The 19,398-nt window shown below is 40.0% G+C and overlaps 1 pseudogene; it reads right to left on the bottom strand.

Annotated features, from left to right (window-relative positions):
- Positions 1-1,445: 1,445 nt before the first annotated feature.
- LOC146397000 (cytochrome P450 2C9-like) lies at positions 1,446-12,023 on the bottom strand (annotated as a pseudogene).
- Positions 12,024-19,398: the final 7,375 nt, after the last annotated feature.

Genomic DNA, 19,398 nt, shown 5'->3' with positions numbered 1-19,398 from the left:
CGTGTCAGGAACCAGCCCCACATACAAGCAATCCCATATGTCCCTCTGTGATTAACATCTGGGATCCCTGGGTCCTATAGACCGACCCCAGGACTTGCCTCTGCCTCCCAGTGGAACAAAACTTGCCCTAGAACCTGGCTTCGCATTCTTGGATCAGTCCTGGAATCTTGATCAGTCCTGGGATCTCTTAAAGCCTGACTCTGTCCACCAGTGAACCAGCACTATCCCTGAAATGCCTCAGCATTCCACAATCAACCACTTCATGACTCAGCCTGGCCAACCAGTGACTGGCAGCCTCTGCACAGGGTGGCTACAGGCAACCAACCTGACCAACCTGACCAGGGCCAACCAAGACTACCCAGTTGCCCACACCAGTCAGCCCACCACAACAACAGGAACAACACAGCCCACATAGGGGTAACTCCTGAGGCATACAGCTCTAGTGATGAGAGGGAAGTGTGTTGCTGGGATACACTGGATGTCTCCTACAAAAGGCCGTTTCTCCAAAATCAAGAAATACATGCAATCTACCAGATAAATTGACATAAAAGCAACAAGATAGAAAAATAAAGCAACTGAGGAACATGCACCAAATGATGCAAAAAGATTAAACCACAGAGGAATAACTAAGTGAAGTAGAGATAAGTCATCTAACCAAGAATGAGTTTAGGGTAATGATCATAAAGATGATGAAAGAACTTGGGCAAAGAATGGATACACGGAGCAAGAAGTTAGTGGTTTTTAACAAAGAGTTAGAAAATATAAAGAAGAAGAAAACAGGATATGAAGACTATAATAACTGACATGAAAAAAAAAAAAAAAACTAGAAGGAAGCATGAGTAGCCTAAATGAAAGAGAGGAACACGTCAGTGAGCTGGAAGACAGAATAGTAGACATTACTGACAACGAAGAGGAAAAAGAAGGAAAAGAAATGAGGATAGTTTAAGAGACCTCTGACACCAACAATCATACTAACATTCATATTACAGTGGTCCTAGAAGGTGAAGAGTGAAGTAAAGGAGCAGAATACATATTTGAAGACACAGGAGCTGAAAAGTTCCCTCTTCTGGGATCGGTAGCAGACATCCAAGTGCAGGAAGCATAGGTAGCCCCAAACTTGTCTAACTAAAGAGGAACAAACCAAGATACATTGTCATTAAAATGTCAGAAAAAGATAAAGAGAGAAAATTAAGTGCAGCAAGGGAAGAGTAACAAGTTACACACAAAGGAACTCCCCTAAGGCTACCGGCTGACTTTTCGACAGAAACCCCTCAGGGCACAAGAGGATGGCATGATATTTTTAAAGGGATGGAAAGGCAAATCCAACAATCAATAATTCTCTACCCAGTGAGGCTCTCATTCAGAACTGAGGGAGAGAGCAACAATTTTACAGACAAGCAAAGAGAGAAGGATATAGCAACATCAAACTGGCTTCAGAAGAAATGTTAAAGAGACTTCTCTAAGGCAAAAGGAGAGGCCAAATCTGAAACAGGAAAATTACAATGGAAAAAGTTCAACAGTCAAGGCAAATACACAATAAAGATATTTTTAAAATAGTGCTGCCTTTAAAGAGAAATCATAATTTATGGGAATTGAAATGAGATATCACTAAATGGTTAAAACCATGGGCATCATTATGATCTGCCAGGACTGTAGGCATGGGCCCTGGAAGCAACTCTCAGACATGTCTGTGAGACCAAATATGCAAATACATTTCACTTAAGTGAACACACATGTCATTTGTTTCATGCCCCACAAGGTTCATTCCCACTATGTCCAAGTAACAAGTATTCCCTGGTGAACTGCTCTGGAATAGACAGCATGCATTTATGCTATAGGAAAAACATTATGCTCCAACTCTTTCAGGAAATGACTCAAAACTATTCTTCATGTTTTTGACTTGAATGCAAACAAGGTTCAGCATAGAGAATGATTAAATGGCATTTATACTCACACTGTGTGCACCATCTTGGGTGTAAACACTCAAAAGGCACAGAACACAAAAGCTCCCTTGGCTCTCTTTTCTTCCTCCTTTTTAAGGCTGAAAACCATAACTGACCTGAACGATGTGGCAGCCCTGGAAATGTTTCTAAGGACATCATTGGAGAGAGAGCAATGCGTTAAGGTCAGAGTTAGAGAACAGAGTCACCCACCATTGATTTTTCTCAACTCCTCCACATGGCAGCAGGCTTCCTCCTGAACTCGGTCCTTAATGTTCCTCTTCCCCATCCCCAAATGCCTCAGCATCATGAGGGAGAAGCATCAGCTTTCCTTCCATGTCTTTGCATTGCTAAATATGAGTCTTAAAAAGAGAGGATTCAGAGACTAGGAGGGAGGTCCTAGGGAAGAAGTGAGCCAGCTGACACTTGTCAGCCTTGCAGGTGGACCAAGCTCTGTTGGGGCATGGGAGAGGGAAACACTTCAAAGTCCCATATTTCATCCCCCCTACCCTATTTCCAGTGCTGAACATGCACACAGGCACACCCACCACATCCTTTAGCAGCTCTTTCAAGAACTGGGAGACTGCCTCTTCGGGAAAACCCCTCTCCCAGATCAATCAGAGCTTCCTTCACTGCTTCATATCCACGCAACACCATGGTAGGCTTCATGCCAAAATATAGAGTGCACACGGACCACAGTTTTTTTTAAAAATTTTTTTTTATTTTTTTATTTTTATTTTTTTTATTTTCCCATTGTACAGCAAGGGGGTCAGGTTATCCTTACATGTATACATTGCAATTAGAGTTTTTCCCCCACTCTTTCTTCTGTTGCAACATGAGTATCTAGACATAGTTCTCAATGCTATTCAGCAGGATCTCCTTGTAAATCTATTCTAGGTTGTGTCTGATAAGCCCAAGCTCCCGATCCCTCCCACTCCCTCCCCCTCCCATCAGGCAACCACAAGTCTCTTCTCCAAGTCCATGTTTTTCTTTTCTGAGGAGATGTTCATTTGTGCTGGATATTAGATTCCAGTTATAAGTGATATCATATGGTATTTGCCTTTGTCTTTCTGGCTCATTTCACTCAGGATGAGATTCTCTAGTTCCATCCATGTTGCTGCAAATGGCATGATGCCATCCTTTTTTATGGCTGAGTAGTGTTCCATTGTGTATATATACCACCTCTTCCGAATCCAATCATCTGTCGATGGACATTTAGGTTGTTTCCATGTCCTGGCTATTGTGAATAGTGCTGCTATGAACATGCGGGTGCATGTGTCTCTTTTAAATAGAGCTTTGTCCAGATAGATGCCCAAGAGTGGGATTGCAGGGTCATATGGAAGGTCTATGTATAGATTTCTAAGGGATCTCCAAACTGTTCTCCATAGTGGCTGTACCAGTTTACATTCCCACCAGCAGTGCAGGAGGGTTCCCTTTTATCCACAGCCCCTCCAGCACTTGTTATTTGTGGATTTATGAATGATGGCCATTCTGACTGGTGTGAGGTGGTATCTCATGGTAGTTTTGATTTGCATTTCTCTTATACTCAGCGATGTTGAGCATTTTTTCATGTGTTTGTTGGCCATCTGTATATCTTCTTTGGAGAAATGTCTATTCAGGTCTTTTGCCCATTTTTCCATTGATTGATTGGTTTTGTTGCTGTTGAGTTGTATAAGTTGCTTATATATTCTAGAGATTAAGCCCTTGTCAGTTGCATCATTTGAAACTATTTTCTCCCATTCTGTAAGTTGTCTTTTTGTTTTCTTTTGGCTTTCCTTTGCTGTGCAAAAGCTTTTCAGTTTGATGAGGTCCCATGGGTTTATTTTTGCTCTAATTTCTATTGCTTTGGGAGACTGCCCTGAGAAAATATTCATGATGTTGATGTCCGAGAGTGTTTTGCCTATGTTCTCTTCTAGGAGTTTGATGGTGTCCTGTCGTATATTTAAGTCTTTCAGCCATTTGGAGTTTATTTTTGTGCATGGTGTGAGGGTGTGTTCTAGTTTCATTGCTTTGCATGTTGCTGTCCAGGTTTCCCAGCAATGCTTGCTGAATAGACTTTCTTTTTTCCCATTTGATGTTCTTGCCTCCCTTGTCAAAGATTAATTGACCATAGGTGTCAGGGTTTATTTCCGGATTCTCTATTCTGTTCAGTTTTTTTTTTATTAAAAAAATTTATTAATAAATTTTTTATTCTAGTTGATTTATAGTGTTCTGTCAATTTCTGCTGTACAGAAGTAACCCATTCATATATCATATATATACACACACACAATATTTTTCACACATTATCCTCCATCATGTTCCATCACAAGGGATTAGATATAGTTGCCTGGAAAGGACCTCATTGCCTATCCATTCCAAATGCAATAGTTTACATCTACTAATACCAAACTCCCAGTCTATCCTGGTCCTTATCCCCTCCCCCTTGGAAGCCACTAGTCTGTTCTCCAAGTCCATGAGTTTGTTTCTTTTCTGTAGATAGGTTCATTTATGCCATATGTTAGATTCAGATATCGGGGATATCATATGGCATTTGCATTCTCTTTCTCATTACTTCACTCTGTATGAGAGTCTCTAGTTCCTTCTGTGTTGCTGCATTGTTCTTTTTATGGCCGAGTAGTATCCCAGTGTGTATATAGACCACACTGTCTTAACCCATTCATCTGTGGTTGGACATTTAGATTGTTTCCATGTGTTGGCTATTGTGAATAGTGCTGCTATGAAGACAGGGGTGCATGTATCTTTGGGAATGAAAGTTTTGTCTAGATATAAGCTCAGGAATGGGAGAGCTGGATCATATCAGAGTTCTATTTAGTTTTCTGAAGCACCTCCATACTGTTTTCCATAGTGGTTGTACCAATTTACATTCCTACTAACAGTGTAGGAGAGTTCCCTTTTCTCTACACCCGCACCAACATTTGTTAGTTATAGACTTACCAATGATTGCCACTCTGAGTGGTGTGAAGTGGTACCTCACTGTAGTTTTGAATCGTGTCTCTGTAACGATTAGTGATGGTGAGCATTTTTTCATGTGCCTGTTGGCCATCCATATATGTTCTTTGGAGAAAAGTCTATTTGGGTTTTCTGCCCATTTTTCAATTGGGTTGTTGGTTCTTTTTGCTGTTGAGTCATAGGAGCTGTTGGCGCATTTTGGAGACTAAGCCCTTGTCAGTTGCATTGATTGAAAGTGTTTTCTCCCATTCCATAGGTTGTGTTTTTTTTATGCTTTCCTTTGTTTTGCAAAAGCTTGTCCATTTGATTAGGTCCCATTGGTTTATTTTTGTGTTTATTTCTCTTGCCCTGGGAGACTGACCTAAGAAAACATTTGTAAGGTTGTTGTCAGAGAATGTTTTGCCTGTGTTCTCTTCTAGGAGTTTGATGGTGTCTTGCCTTATGTTTAAGTTGTTAAGCTACTTTGAGTTTATTTTTGTGTATGGTGTGAGGGTGTGTTCTAGTTTTGCTGACTTACATGCAGCTGTCCAGTTTTCCCAGCACCACTGGCTGAAGAGACTCTTTTTTTTCCCATTTTATATTCTTGCCCCCTTGTCAAAGCCTAATTGACCATAGGTGTCTGGGTTTACTTCTGGGTTCTCTAATTCTCTTCCATTTATCTGTATGTCTGTTTTTGGACCAATACCACACAGTCTTGATTACTATAGCTTTGTAATATTGTCTGAAGCCTGGGAGAGTTATGCCTCCTGCTTGGTTTTTTTCCCCTCAGGATTGTTTTGGCAATTCTGGGTCTTTTATGGTTCCATAAAAATTTTTAGTTTGTTCTAGTTCTGTGAAAATGGCAGAGGTAATTTGATAGGGATTGCATATCAAATTTCTAGGTTGCTTTGGGGAGTATGGCCATTTTAATGATATGAATTCTTCCAATCCAGGAGCATGGAATATCTTTCCATTTTGATGAATCCTCTTTAATTTCCTCGATTCATGTTTCATACTTCTCAGCATGTACGTCTTTCACCTCCTTAGTCAGGTTTATTCCTAGGCATTTAATTTTGGGGGTGTGGCTTTAAAAAGTATTGCATTTTTATATTCCTTTCCTAATATTTCATTGTCAGTAAACAGAAATGCAGCCGATTTCTGAGTGGTAATCTTGTACCCTGCTACTCTGTTGAATTCATTGATCAGTTCAGGTAGTTTTTGTGTGTACTTAGTGTTTTCTATAGACAGTTATTATATCATCTGCATAGAGTGACAGTTTTACCTCTTCTCTTCCAATCTGAATACATTTTATTTCTCTCGTTGGTCTGAGTGCTGTGGCTACGACTTCCAATCCTATGCTGAATAAAAGTGGTGTGAGTGGGCATCCCTGTCTTGTTACAGATTCAAGCAGGAAGGCTTTCTGCTTTTCTCCATTTATACCCACTTTGGTAAGAGTTTTCCTCATGAATGGATGTTGGATTTTGTCAAGTGCTTTTTCTTCACCTCTTGAGATGATCATGTGGTTTTGTTTGTTAAGGTGGTATAGGACATTAATTGATATGCATATGTTGAATCATCCCTATGAACTTGAGGTGAACCCCATTTGGTCATGGTGTATGATCTTTTTTATATGTTGTTGGATTCAGTGGGTTAAAATTGTGTTGAGAATATTTGCATCTATATTCATCAAAGATATTGGCCTATGGTTTTCTTGTTTGGCAGTATCTTTGTCCAGTTTTGGTATCAGGGTGATGGTGGCTTTATAGAATGGCTCTGGGAGGGTTCCATGTTCTTCAACCTTTTGGAAAAGTTTTTTTAAAAAATGGGTATAAGTTCTTCTTTGTATGTTTGGTAGAATTCGCCTGTGAAGCCATCTGGTCCTGGACGTTTGTTTGTAGGGAGTGTTTTTATGACATACGCAATTTAATTTCTAGTGATCAGTCTGTTCAATCGATCTATTCCTTCCTGATTCAGTTTTGGCAGGCTGCATGTCTTTAGAATGTTGTCCATTTCTTCTGGTTGTCAAATTTGTTGGCATATAATTGTTCATAGTGTTCTCTTATGGTTTTTTGTATTTCTGCAGTATCCATTGAGATGTCTCCTTCTTTAATGCTTCTTTTGTTTGAATTGTTTCTCTCCTATTCTTAGGAAGTCTGGCCAGAGGTTTTTCAAATTTGTTTACCCTTTCAAAGAACCAGATCTTGGTTTTATTTATCTTTTTCTATCATTTTTTGAATCTCTCTTTTATCAATTTACTCTGATCTTCTTGATTTCATTCCTCCTGCCGACTTGAGGTTTTGTTTGTTCTTTTTTTTCTAATTCTTTTAGGTGGTAGGTTAAGTTGTCGATTTAAGATTTTTCTTCTCTTTGAGGAAGACCTGTACTGCTATGAACTTCCCTCTCAGAACTCTTTTTGAGGCATCCATGGATTTGGGATGGTTGTGTTATTGTTACCATTCCTCTCAAGATATTTTTTAATTTCCCTTTTGATTTCCTTGTTATCCCATCGTTTTTTTAGTAGCATGTTGGTTGGTCCTCATGTGGGTGGTTTTTCTCATTTCTTTTTCCTGTGGTTGACTTCTAGTTTCACACCATTGTGGTCAGAGAAGTTACTTGAAATAATTTCTATACTCTTAAATTTGTCAAGGTTAGTTTTGTGCCCCAGTATATGGCCAATCCTTGAGAATGTTCCATGTGTACTTGAAAAGAATGGACATGCTGATTTTCTTCAATGTAATATCCTGAAAGGATCAATTATGCCTACACTTTCTATTGTGTCATTTAGGATCTCTGTTGCCTTGTTGATTTTCTGTCTGGAAGATTTGTCCATTGATGTGAGTGGGGTGTTATAGTCTCCTAGTATTATTGTATTCCCATCAAGTTCTCCTTTTCCATCTGTTAGTATTTGTTGTGTGTATTTGAGTGCGCCTGTATTAGGGGCACATATATTGACGAATATAATAATGTCTTCTTGAATGGATCCTTTGAAAGACATTAAATACTGTCCTTCTTTGTATTTTTGTATGGCTTTTGTTTTAACGTCTATATTGTCTGATATGAGTATTGCAACTCCTGCTTTCTTCTCTTTTCCATTCGCAGGTAATATCTTTTCCCATCCCTTCACTTTCAATTGATGTGTGTCCTTTGCTCTAAGGTGAGTAGGCAGCATATCGCAGGCTCTTGTGCTTTTACCCAGTCTGACACTCTATGTCTTTTGACTGGAGCATTCAGTCCATTGACATTAAGGTAATTCTTGATAAATATGTATTTATTGCCATTTTAAACCTTGTTTTCCAGTTGATTCTATGTTACTCCTTTGTTCCTTTCTATTTTTGGTTGTACGATTTCCTTTTATTTTATGCTTGTGTACTCTCTTTAGTTTTACTGAATGTATTGTTTGGTTTTCATTCCAGGTATGTTAATTCCTTCCCATATATGTTTGCTTTAGCCTGATGGTCATATAGGGTCAAACAGATTCTTTAAAAAAGAGTTTATATTTTCTTACATTCTTTTCCCATGTTTAATAACTTTGATGTCCTTTGTTAACTTCTTCATGTTTATCCTTTTGCTGTTCGTTGAGTTTATTGTCACTTTTACAGCAGGTTTTTTTTTTTTTTCTTTTAGATCTGTATACTGGCTTATTTAAGTGATTCCTTTCCAATTGTGGTTTCCTCCATCCTATTTCTTCTTAGTTAGTTCTTTTTTTATTTAGAGGAGTCCTTTCAGTATTTCTTTTAGAATAGGTTTATGATTGTTTTGCTCTTTTGGATTTTGTTTGTTGGAGAAATTCCTCTATTTTAAATGATACTCTTTCTGGTAAGAGCATGTTAGGCTGCAAATTTTTCCCTTTTTGTGATCTGAATATATCTTGCCACTCTCTCTGGCCTGTAGTGTTTCTAGAGAGAAAACAGCTGATAGCCTTAAGGGGGGGGGTGCGTAGTTCCCTTAAAAATAACTCTTTGTTTTTCTCTTGCTGCCTTTAGACTCCTTTCTTTAACTTTTGCCATTTTTATCATAATATGCCTTGGTGTGGGTCTATTTGAGGTCAACTTCTCTGGAGCCCTCTCTTCTTCCTGTATCTTGATATCTGCTTCCTCCAGATTTAGATGGTTTTCAGCCATAATTTCTTCAAATATATTTTCAATCCCCTTTGCTTTCTCTTCTCCTTCTGGAATCCCTATTATGTGTAGATTGGCCAGCTTTATCTTATCCCATAGGTCTCTGGTGCTGCTTTCATGTGTTTTCATTTGTTTTTCTGTCTGCTGTCCTGATTGGGTGATTTCCAGGATTCCATCTTCCATGTCCGCATTATTCATTCTGCTCTTCAGGGCCTTTCCCTCAGCTTGTGTCTCTGCAAATGAACTTTCTCATGTTGGCTGGCTCCTCATTGTGTGTTCTAGTTCCTTTCTAAAGTAATCCGCATTACTGTTCATATACACTCTTAATTGCTTTGTATTCATTCTAATTCCTTCAGTATTTTCACTGTCTTCTTTTTGAACTTGGTGTCTGTTAGATTGCAGAGGTCTGTGTCTGTTTCATTGTTTGCTCTGTCAAGGGGGAACTCTTCTGTTCTTTTAACTAGAAATGGTTCCTGAGCTTCTTCACTTTGCTTATATTTTTCTCATTCTGGGAGTTTAGAGAAAACAGCTCCCGTAGGCTTGGAAGGCTTTTTATATGTGAGAGCACCCCTGGGTATTTTGTGAAGGCTTCCTCTTTATTTTTGGTATAAGGAATGCTTCTGGTTTGGCTGCTTGCTGTCTCTTTCCTTAGTGTGTGCAGGCTGTTAACCCCTTGATAGGCGCTGTGTGTGCTTCTAAGGAGATGGAGCCACCAGGCCAGACTAGTAGCAAGCGTCTGGTTGCTGGGCCGTTGATATTGCCAAGAACCCATGGCAGGTGGCACAGGCTGCTCCTAGTTTCAGGGCCCTGGAAAGTGGCAGTTATCCTCAGGCAGGTGTAGAAGGTGCCTGGAGCATTTGGCAGTGTCAGCAGCAGGCCGCGTGCATTCCCAGGGGAGTGAGAGTACTACCAGGTGGTGCTCAGTTGCAGGGTCCTCCTCTGTGGCAACCTTTGGGGCTGTAGCTCGTGGCTATTCACAGACTCCTAGCAGTGAGATTGCCCCCACTACCCATAGACCACGCAAGAGGTGTGCCATCACACTTAGCCCATGCAGGAGGCGCTGCCACCCTGAGCCCACCCAAGAGGGCCCATTGCCAATAGCCCGTGTAGGAGGCACATTAGTGCCCATAGCCCTGCCCTCCAAGAATCCACACATGCACAGTAAAAGATATTCCTATGGAAAGCTGCCTCTCCTCCTCCAGCCTTCCCAACAATGGCACTTTGCTTCTGATGTGGGCCCAGACCAACTCCCAGGTTCCCTCAGCTCTGGCACTCCAATCCCCTAGCCCTTGGCACACCACTCCCTAGCCCCACATATTGTCTCCACACAGCCAACCCTAGTCCTGTCCCCAGAACTGACCTCCTCAGCCTGAGTCTCAGCACCCAGGCCCCTGCCACCTGTCTCAAGCTGTGGTGTCCTTGGAGGTGGTACTGACCATCTGTGCAGCTCTCTGTCGGCATTGACCTCCTCAGTTCAGCTGTTGCACTTTTCTTGGAGGCTTCAAGGTCCCTCCATCTTGGCTGATCTCCCCATTAGTCAGGTGGCTTCCCAGGGTGTGGGTTCCTTTCCCCTTTCACAGCTCCCTCTCAAGAGTTTTAGCCCTGTCCTGATTCCTTTCTCTCTCTCTCTCTCTGTTCTTCATTTGTTCTCCCCAGTTAGGTGGAGTGTTTCTTCCCCTTTCTTTGAGGTTTAAGGTCTTCTGCCAGTGTTCAGTAGATGTTCTGTGCAAATCGTTCTACATGTAGATGGTTTTTTTGATGTGTTTGTGAGAGAAGGTGAATATCACATCTTACTCCTCTGCTATCTGGATCCTGCAGGGCCACAGACGTTTGAGAGCTGGGAATGGAGATGTGCATAATGGCAAAAAAAAATAAATAAATAAATAAATATTTGATAATATATTGTGCCTGATGCAGAATGTATTATCATGCTACTATTATGTTTTTGTTCTGCCACACACAGCCTCAAATATTTCTGAACTTAATACATAAATATGATATTAATTATTAGAGCTCCCACTTATGGATGTCCTGTGATGTGCCTGGCAATCCCCTGAGTAACTGGCACCCAGATGACAATGAATCCTCTTATCAGCACCTTTAGCTGGTTTATTTACTCCACTTATAAATAAGGAAACTGAGGTCAGGGAATTCTATTTCATTATTAGCATCCCATGCTTACAATACAGAAGATCCAAGCTGGTACAGCCCTAAAAGAAATAAAAGTAAAAACTCAACAAAAATCAGATAATTCAAATGTGCAGCCTAGTTTGAGATCTGCTAGTATTACCCGGACAAAAAGAGAATAAGTGTCATAGAGGCAGTGCCAGGACATGCAGCATCTCATGCAAGAACAATATTGTCCATTCTGTAGCATTCCTAGGGTCCAGACAGCAGCTTCCTGCAGAATCCAAATGAATGCTCTGACCACCAGCTGGACCCTGACTTATCACATCTTTCACCTGAAGAAAACACACAACTTACATAGGACCTGGCTTCTCTAAGGAAATCTCTGCGCACCAAACACGTCACTTACTTTTTACCTTCAGTGCAAAATCATAGCAAGTGGCTATGAAACAAAGAAGGGAACCAACAATCCCAACTTCTGCCACTTCATTATCTTGATTCTACCTTCCTTATAGAGACCTAAATGTTGCCCTATGCACAAAGCACATTATTTCATTCCTCTATTTATGACAATGACTGGCCTGAAAAGCCAAGAGAAATATCAAATTTTGCAGGGAGTAATTTGCTTCAAAATGATTTATTTCTGACACCTCGCTTCCAAGAATATATATTAGTTTTAGAGTTGGGCTTAATTTAATTACCCTTTGCAGCACAACAAAGGAGCACAAAACTTAGTTACATTGGCTAAGGACTTGCCAATGTTCTTAACATCTAACTCTAGACTAGTTCCAAGAATTGGGAGAGGAGTGGGGCCAGGTGGGAGCTTCCCCTTCCCAGAGCTCTGTTTCCAGAGTGGGAGGAGAAGCTGACAGGAGAGACAGGGCACCAGGACCACAACCAGAGCCATGATGCCTTCTCTTCTTAAACATACAACTGTGAGCCTGAAATCTAAAGCTTTTAAATGGTCCCTGATCTATCATCTTTCGTCCCTCTAATAGAAACAAACCAATCAATTACATCCACTTTGTACCCTATTCTGAGTCAACTTTGCCCCAGTGATAACAATAAAAATAAACTGTCCTTTAGGCCTGTTTTCTCTGTGTCCAGTTACCACTCTGGAAATTCTGGTCTCATTGTCCTGGGTTTGGTCCAGGTATTGATCATTTTTCTTTTTAAAGGGTAGGGACTCCACTGTGCAGTCAGGATTAAGAACCACTGAGGTAAATACTTAGATGCCAAAAAGGGCTCCTAACACTGGATTCAAATCAATGACCAGCTGGGAAGTTATGACTCTGAGCACTATCGGTGTATTCTATGCCTTTTTTATTTTTGTTTTTAATGTTGATTTTGTAATGCTATATCTAACACCAGGACACTTCGTCCTTGAAAGTGAAAGATTTTAAAAGATTTTAAGGTACTGTACTAGCATGACATGTCTCTCTATATTAAATAGTTAATGACGACCTATTTAATAGAATTTTAAAATAAAAATAAATAACTATGGTTCAGGCATCCAACATGAAGCCAGGTAAGTCACCATAGATATTGTTTCAGACATGTTCCTGCACCATTGAGAACTTGAAATCTGAACGGTGTCAAATTCAAGGACTCCCACTAGCTGCTCTCAAGCCAATATATGCTAGGAGTTCCCACTATGGCACAGCGGGGTCAGCAGTGTTCCTGGAATGCTGAGACGTAGGCTCGATCCCAGCCTGGCACAGTGGGTTAAGGATCTGCTGTTGCTGCAACTGCAGCTTGGATCTGATCCCTACCCTGGGAACTCCATATGCCCCAGGGCAGCCAAAAGATGAGAAACAGAAGGAATATATGCTAGGAAGGCTAGCTGCAATTTTCTATTTTCAAAGTTCCCTCTACCCTCACATCTATGTAACCATTTCAAACCCCAACCAATCCTTACCTATCAAGAATCCTCTTGTTATTCCCAATCCTAATCCTTGACAAAACAATTATCTACCCTTGAGGCTAGAAATAAATAAATTTCCGCATTTTGTACCCCTGAAGAACACAGTCTAATTTCTTGGATATGTGTCTCCTGGCCTGCAGTCCTAACAAACTCCAAATAAACACCCATAAATATCAACCAGATCTCCAGTCTCAAAGCTCTTGGTTAACACTAACAGAATTCACACATCTTGAAAGATCAAACACACGTAAAGTAATTACCTAAGTAAATGAACATGGCTTTGACCTTGAAATTCCACATCTATCCCCACCAAAGTAAACACTGGAAGATGGAGAATGTGATTTTGCAGTTTTCAAATGGGGGGAAGGGGACTCTGAGTGAATGGAAGAGCTGTTCATTGTCCCCTGGCTCATAAATAACAAAACTTCGATTTAAACTGAGATCTTCTGATGCTCATTGTAACGCATTCACTGACACCACAGCTGCCCCCAAAACAATTTCAGAAATACAAAACCAAGTCTCTCAAAATATTACTCTGAATAGTGCACCTGACTGACTGTTTGCAAAATTATAACAGTAAACAGCGTCCCTGCCTGGACTCAAAGGAACACAGGGTCACAGATTCTCAGGAGAAGAAATGAAAAGTAGTGATTCTCCCCTCTCCATCACCAAACAGGCAAAATTTGTTCAGGTAACTGAGGGAAAAGGAAATCTCAAGCATTGCATGGGAAGGGCTTGAGAAATTATGCCTCAGGCATCCCAACTGCCTCAGGACACAAGGCCTTCTATTGCCTTTTGGCGTCTGTCTTCATCAGAGATGATGAGGTGAAGTACACACCGTGTTAATCAAAATTTTAGAAAATGGAGACCTGATTGAAACTAAGAGGGGTTGACTTGGAGTCAGGACTGTAGCATGCCAGATATAGATTCAAGAAACATTTACCAAACTAATGGCTACCAAAGAGGAAATGTAGGGGCCTCGAGGCATACAGCAGGAGGTTGTGATTAACATATACACACTACTATATATAAAATAGATAAGTAACAAGGGCCTGCTGTGTAGCACAGGGAAATCTCCTCAATATTCTATAATAACTTGTATGGGAAAAGAATCCAAAAAAGAGCGGATACATGTATAACTGATTCACTTAGCTGTACATCTGAAACTAACACAGATTGTAAGGCAATTATACGCCAAAACAATTTTAAACTTTAAAAAAGAAAAAAGGAACACTCGTGTTCCACCAGACTATGAAATGGGAGAGGCTTATAAAGGCAAGCCACAAAATTACATACGTTGTTTATCAAGAACACCTTGGATCTGGCAAGTAAGGGTTCCTGTTAAGGAAGTATTGGTTGGGGTCAGAAATTGTTGCATAGCTACAATGGAACCCTAAGACCATAAGATTGCAGCTAGTGGGTGTAGTTGTGAGAAAAGCATGTCCTTTCCTTGGGTCCAGTACATTTCACAGAAAATTCAAGTTCTCAGTGGTGCAGAGATATGTTCAAGACCAGATCCTTGGTGGCTGCCAGGCTCCCTTTTGTATGTCAAACTGTGATTACTCCATGAGATTTCAACTTCTCATCAACAGCAAGGAAGGGAGGTTTTACAGAGAACAAAAGGTGTGGATTCAGTGGAGGTTAGGTGGCAGGGACTTCATTAAACTGACCCGTAGCACAGAACCACCACAACAGGCAGACCCAAACAGGAGATGATATTTAGTGGCCATGAGGACCTAAATATCACTGGAATAAGAAAACCTTACTAGATTACTGACAGTACTTTACAAACATGTGCGCTAAAAAGACATCATATTTGTTCTAAATTGATTACAGCAGTTATTTTCAAGTTGTTCTAGTGAGGAAGAAATAGATTTGTCAGGACCTAGTCCCCAAATGTTTTATTCCTGATGTTTACAAGGATTCATGCTTTATTCCTAATGGAAAACAATTTTCACACCATAATAACTCTTTTGATTCTCTCAATTACCTTTGCCTAAGGTAAAATTACTTCCACTTTGTGGATGAGGAAATGAGCCTTGGAGAGTCAGTACGTGGGTGAGGGACACAGTATCTTCAAATAGTACACCTTACAATGGATCTTCCATCTCATGAATCACACGAGCTTCCTCCACACAAAATTCAGGTCACTAGGGTCACCATTTACTGAATGTGTGCAATATTTCATGATTCTCTCTATTCAATGATGTTACAAGACATGTCAATGTAGTTAATAATTACTCCACCATGTGATTAAAAGGGGGGCCAGAAAAGTTTACTTTTGTAACCTTTAAACTTGAGTGAGTCCAAGATTTGGTGCCACCTTTATGAGAACAAAGAGAAACAGTACTTGGCTGCCTAACTTACACAGCTCTAAACTCTAAAACAACTGCACTAGCTTATTTTAGATGAAATAAACACAGTCACTTTCTTCATTTATTCCTACAGAAATGAATTTCCCTTCTCTGCTCCGCATTCCATCTGCTGAAGCCATCTCTCTTTATAAAATGAAAGAGTCTAAGACAACGACCGAGGGTATCTCTGAAATCACTTAGTCTAATTCTTCTTTTTTCTAATGAGCAATTAGTGACAGGGAGACAGAATGCCCTTGCTGCCTTAGTAAAATGCCTTCTAGTGGAATCCCAGTTTTTTGACTTCCACTTCAATGGTGTCTCATAACAAATGGCATTTCTGTTGCTGTCTAAATGAACAGGAGAACATAAATATTAAGCCCTCCACTGTCACAGGGTAATGCAAACTTCAGGCTGGCTGGAATTGCAGATTCTGGGTTTTCTTTCTAAGAAATAGAATGTATTTTTTAGAGCAGTTTTAGCATCAAAATATATCTAGGCAAAAAGTACATAGATTTCACACACTCCCTCCCCACACACCCAGCCTATCCCAACATCAGCAACCCTCACCAGTGTGGTACATTTCCTATCATCAGTGATACAACATTGACAAGTAGTATACACATGACATATGACATAACATATGACATAAATCAAAGTCAAAGATTACACTAGAGTTCACTCTTTGTATATTCTTTGGATTTTGATGAAAGTAGAATGACCTGTATCCACCATTAAAGTATCATACGGGATAGTTTCACTGCCCTAAGACCCTGGGAACCACTGATCTTACATTATCTCCATAATCTTGCCCTTTCCCGAATGTTATAGACCTAGAATTAGACAATACATAGCATTCAAATTGGTTTCTTTCACTCAGTAATGTGCTTGAGATTCCACTGTGTGTTTTCATGACTTGCTTCCTCACTCCTTTTTAACAAGAAATAATATTCTATTCTATTGATGTATCACAGTTTGTTTATACATTCGCCAGTTGATGGACATCTTGGTTGTTCCCAAGTTTGGGCATAAATTTATGAATACAGCAACTATAAACATTAATTGTATCAATAAATGTGTTTTACTTTATGAACATATTTTATGAAACCTGCTTTATGAAATGATGCAACCAACAAGGGCCTAATCTCCAAACAACTCATACAACTCAACACACACAAAAAAACCCCACCCCTTTCAAAAATGGGCAGAATACTTAGACATTTCTCCAAAGAAGACATATGGATGGCCAATAGGTACATGAAGAGATGCTCAAAATCACTAATTATTAGAGAAATGCACATCAAAACTACAAAGAGGTACCACCTCACACTGATCAGAATGGCCATCATTAACAGGTATACAAATAACAAAGGCTGGAGAGGGTATGGAGAAAAGGGCACCCTCCTATACTGTTGGTAGGAATGTAAATTGGTACAACCACTATGGAAAACAGTATGGACATGCTTCAGAAAACTAAATATAGAACTACCATATGACCCAGAAATCCTACTCCTGGGTATTTATCCAGACAATTCTTTCATTCAAAAACATACCTGCAGGAGTTGCCTTTGTGCCTCAGTGGTTAATGAACCTGAGTAGGATCCATGAAGATGTGGGTTCGATCCATGGCCTCACTAAGTGGTTTAAGGATCCAGCGCTGCTCTGAGCTGTGGTGTAGGTCACAGACACAGCTCAGATCCCATGTTGCTGTGGCTGTGGTGTCGGTTGGCAGCTGTAGTTCCCATGTGGTGCTCAGCCTGGGAACTTCATATGCCCTAAAATGTTAAAAAAAGGGATACATGTACCCCTAAATTCATTGCATCACTATTCACAACAGCCAAGACATGGAAACAACCTAAATGTCCATTGACAGATGAATGGATGAAGAAATGTGGTACATATACACAATGGAATACCACTCAGCCATAAAAAACAAAACAAAACAAAACAAAACAATTAATGCCATTTGCAGCAACATGGATGGAACTAGAGACTCTCATGCTGAGTGAAGTCAGTCAGGAAAAGAAAGACAAGTACCATATGATATCACATATCTAGAATTGAATATACAGCACAAATGAACCTATCTACAGAAAAGAAACTTACAGACATGGAGAACAGATGTGTGGGGGCCAGGGGGAGGGGGTAAGTAGTGGGATGGAGTGGGAGTTTGGGATTGGTAGACCCAAACTATTGCATTTGGAATGGATAGGCAATGAGGTCCTGCTGTATAGCACAGGGCACTGTATCTAATCACTCATGATGGAACATGTTGCGGGAGAATGTGGGAAAAAGAATGTATACATATGTATAACTGGGTCACTTTGCTATACAGCAGAAATTGACAGAACACTGGAAATTAACTAGAATTAAAAAAATGACGAAAAAATCTATGGCCCCATGTACACTCTGTATTTTGGCATGAAGCCCACTGTGGTACTGTGTGGATATAATGCCACATGGATGCAACGTGGATGCAACTTGAGATTCTCATACTAAGTGAAGTAAGTCTGAAACAGAAAGACAAATACCATATGATACCACTTATACGTGTAATCAAAAATATGACATAAATGATCCCATCTACAAAAGAGAGACTGATTCACAGACATAAGGAACAAACTTGTGGTTGCCAAGTGGAATGGAGTAAAGAGTGGGATGGACAGGGAGTTTGGGGTTGGCAGAAGTCCTACTGTACAGCACAAGCATCTATTGATTTCTTATTTTCAATTTCATTGGTGTCTGCTGATTTTTGGGTTTTTTCTTCTGTGGACTCTGTATATAATTTTCCTCCCCTTTCTCTAATTTCCTAAGGTGGATGTTTTACATTATTGATCTTACATCTTCTTTCTTTTCTAATGTATGAATGCAATCTCTACATTTCCCTCTAAGCACCCCTTTCATCCTATCTCATAAACTTTGATAAGTTGGATTTTCATTTAATTTCATTCAAAAATATCTTTTAATTCTCTTGAGATTCCCCTTTGACCTAGGTTGATTGAGAAGTGTGTTGTTTTGTCTCAAATATTTGCGGACTTTTCAGCTAATTTTTTAGAGAATACTACAAGCAGTTAATGCCAACCATCCAGACAACCTAAAAAGAAATGGATCCATTTCTGGCAACATACAATGTTCAGAGACTGAATCAGGAAGAAATGGATAATATGAATAGATGGATCACTAGTAGTGAAACACAATTTGTACTTTTAAAAACTCCCAGAAAACATAAGCTATACAGGGGATTTCTATCAAACATATAAAGACCCAACACCTATCCTTCCCAAACTATTCCAAAAAGTTGAAGAGGATGGAACACTCCAAAATTAATTCCACATGGCCACTGTTGTGGTGATACAGAAACGAGTCAAAAACACTACCAAAAAGAAACTAACAACCCGGTATCTCTGATGAATATTGATGCAAAAATCCTCAACAAGGTACTAGCAAACTGAATTCTACATTACACAGGAAGCAACATATACCATGCTCGGAGGAGGGATGGGTGAGAGAGGGCTATTTATTCCAGGGATGTAAGGATGGTTTAATGTCTAGAAATCAATTATCATGATATACCACATTAACAAAAGGAAAAAATAAAAATCACATGATCATCTCAATAAGTGAGAAAAACAGTTGATAAATTTCAATATCCATTCATGATTAAAAAGTCTCATCAAAGAGGAGACAGAGAGAATATATCTCAACATAATAAAACATGTATGTCAACACGTATGACCAACCCACAGCTAATGTCATATACCATGGTGAAAAGCTGAAAGATTTTCTGCTAAAATCAGGAACGTGACAAGAATGTCTGTCTTGGGAAGTACCTGCTGTGGTGCAGCAGAAACGACTCCAATTAGGAACCATGAGGTTGTGGGTTCAATCCCTCGCCTCACTCAGTGGGTTAAGGATCTGGTGATGCTGTGAACTGTGGTATATTTCAGCAGCATAGCTCTGATGGGACCCCTAGCCTGGGAACCTCCATATGCTGTGAGTGCAAACAA

Source organism: Sus scrofa, chromosome 14, assembly GCF_054392235.1.
Source record: "Sus scrofa isolate SSC_HxYL_T2T_F1_AM1 chromosome 14, Sscrofa_HxYL_maternal_Yorkshire_Landrace_v2.0, whole genome shotgun sequence".
In the NCBI taxonomy this organism is placed as follows: domain Eukaryota; kingdom Metazoa; phylum Chordata; class Mammalia; order Artiodactyla; family Suidae; genus Sus; species Sus scrofa.
This window is presented reverse-complemented; position numbering and strand designations above follow the sequence as displayed.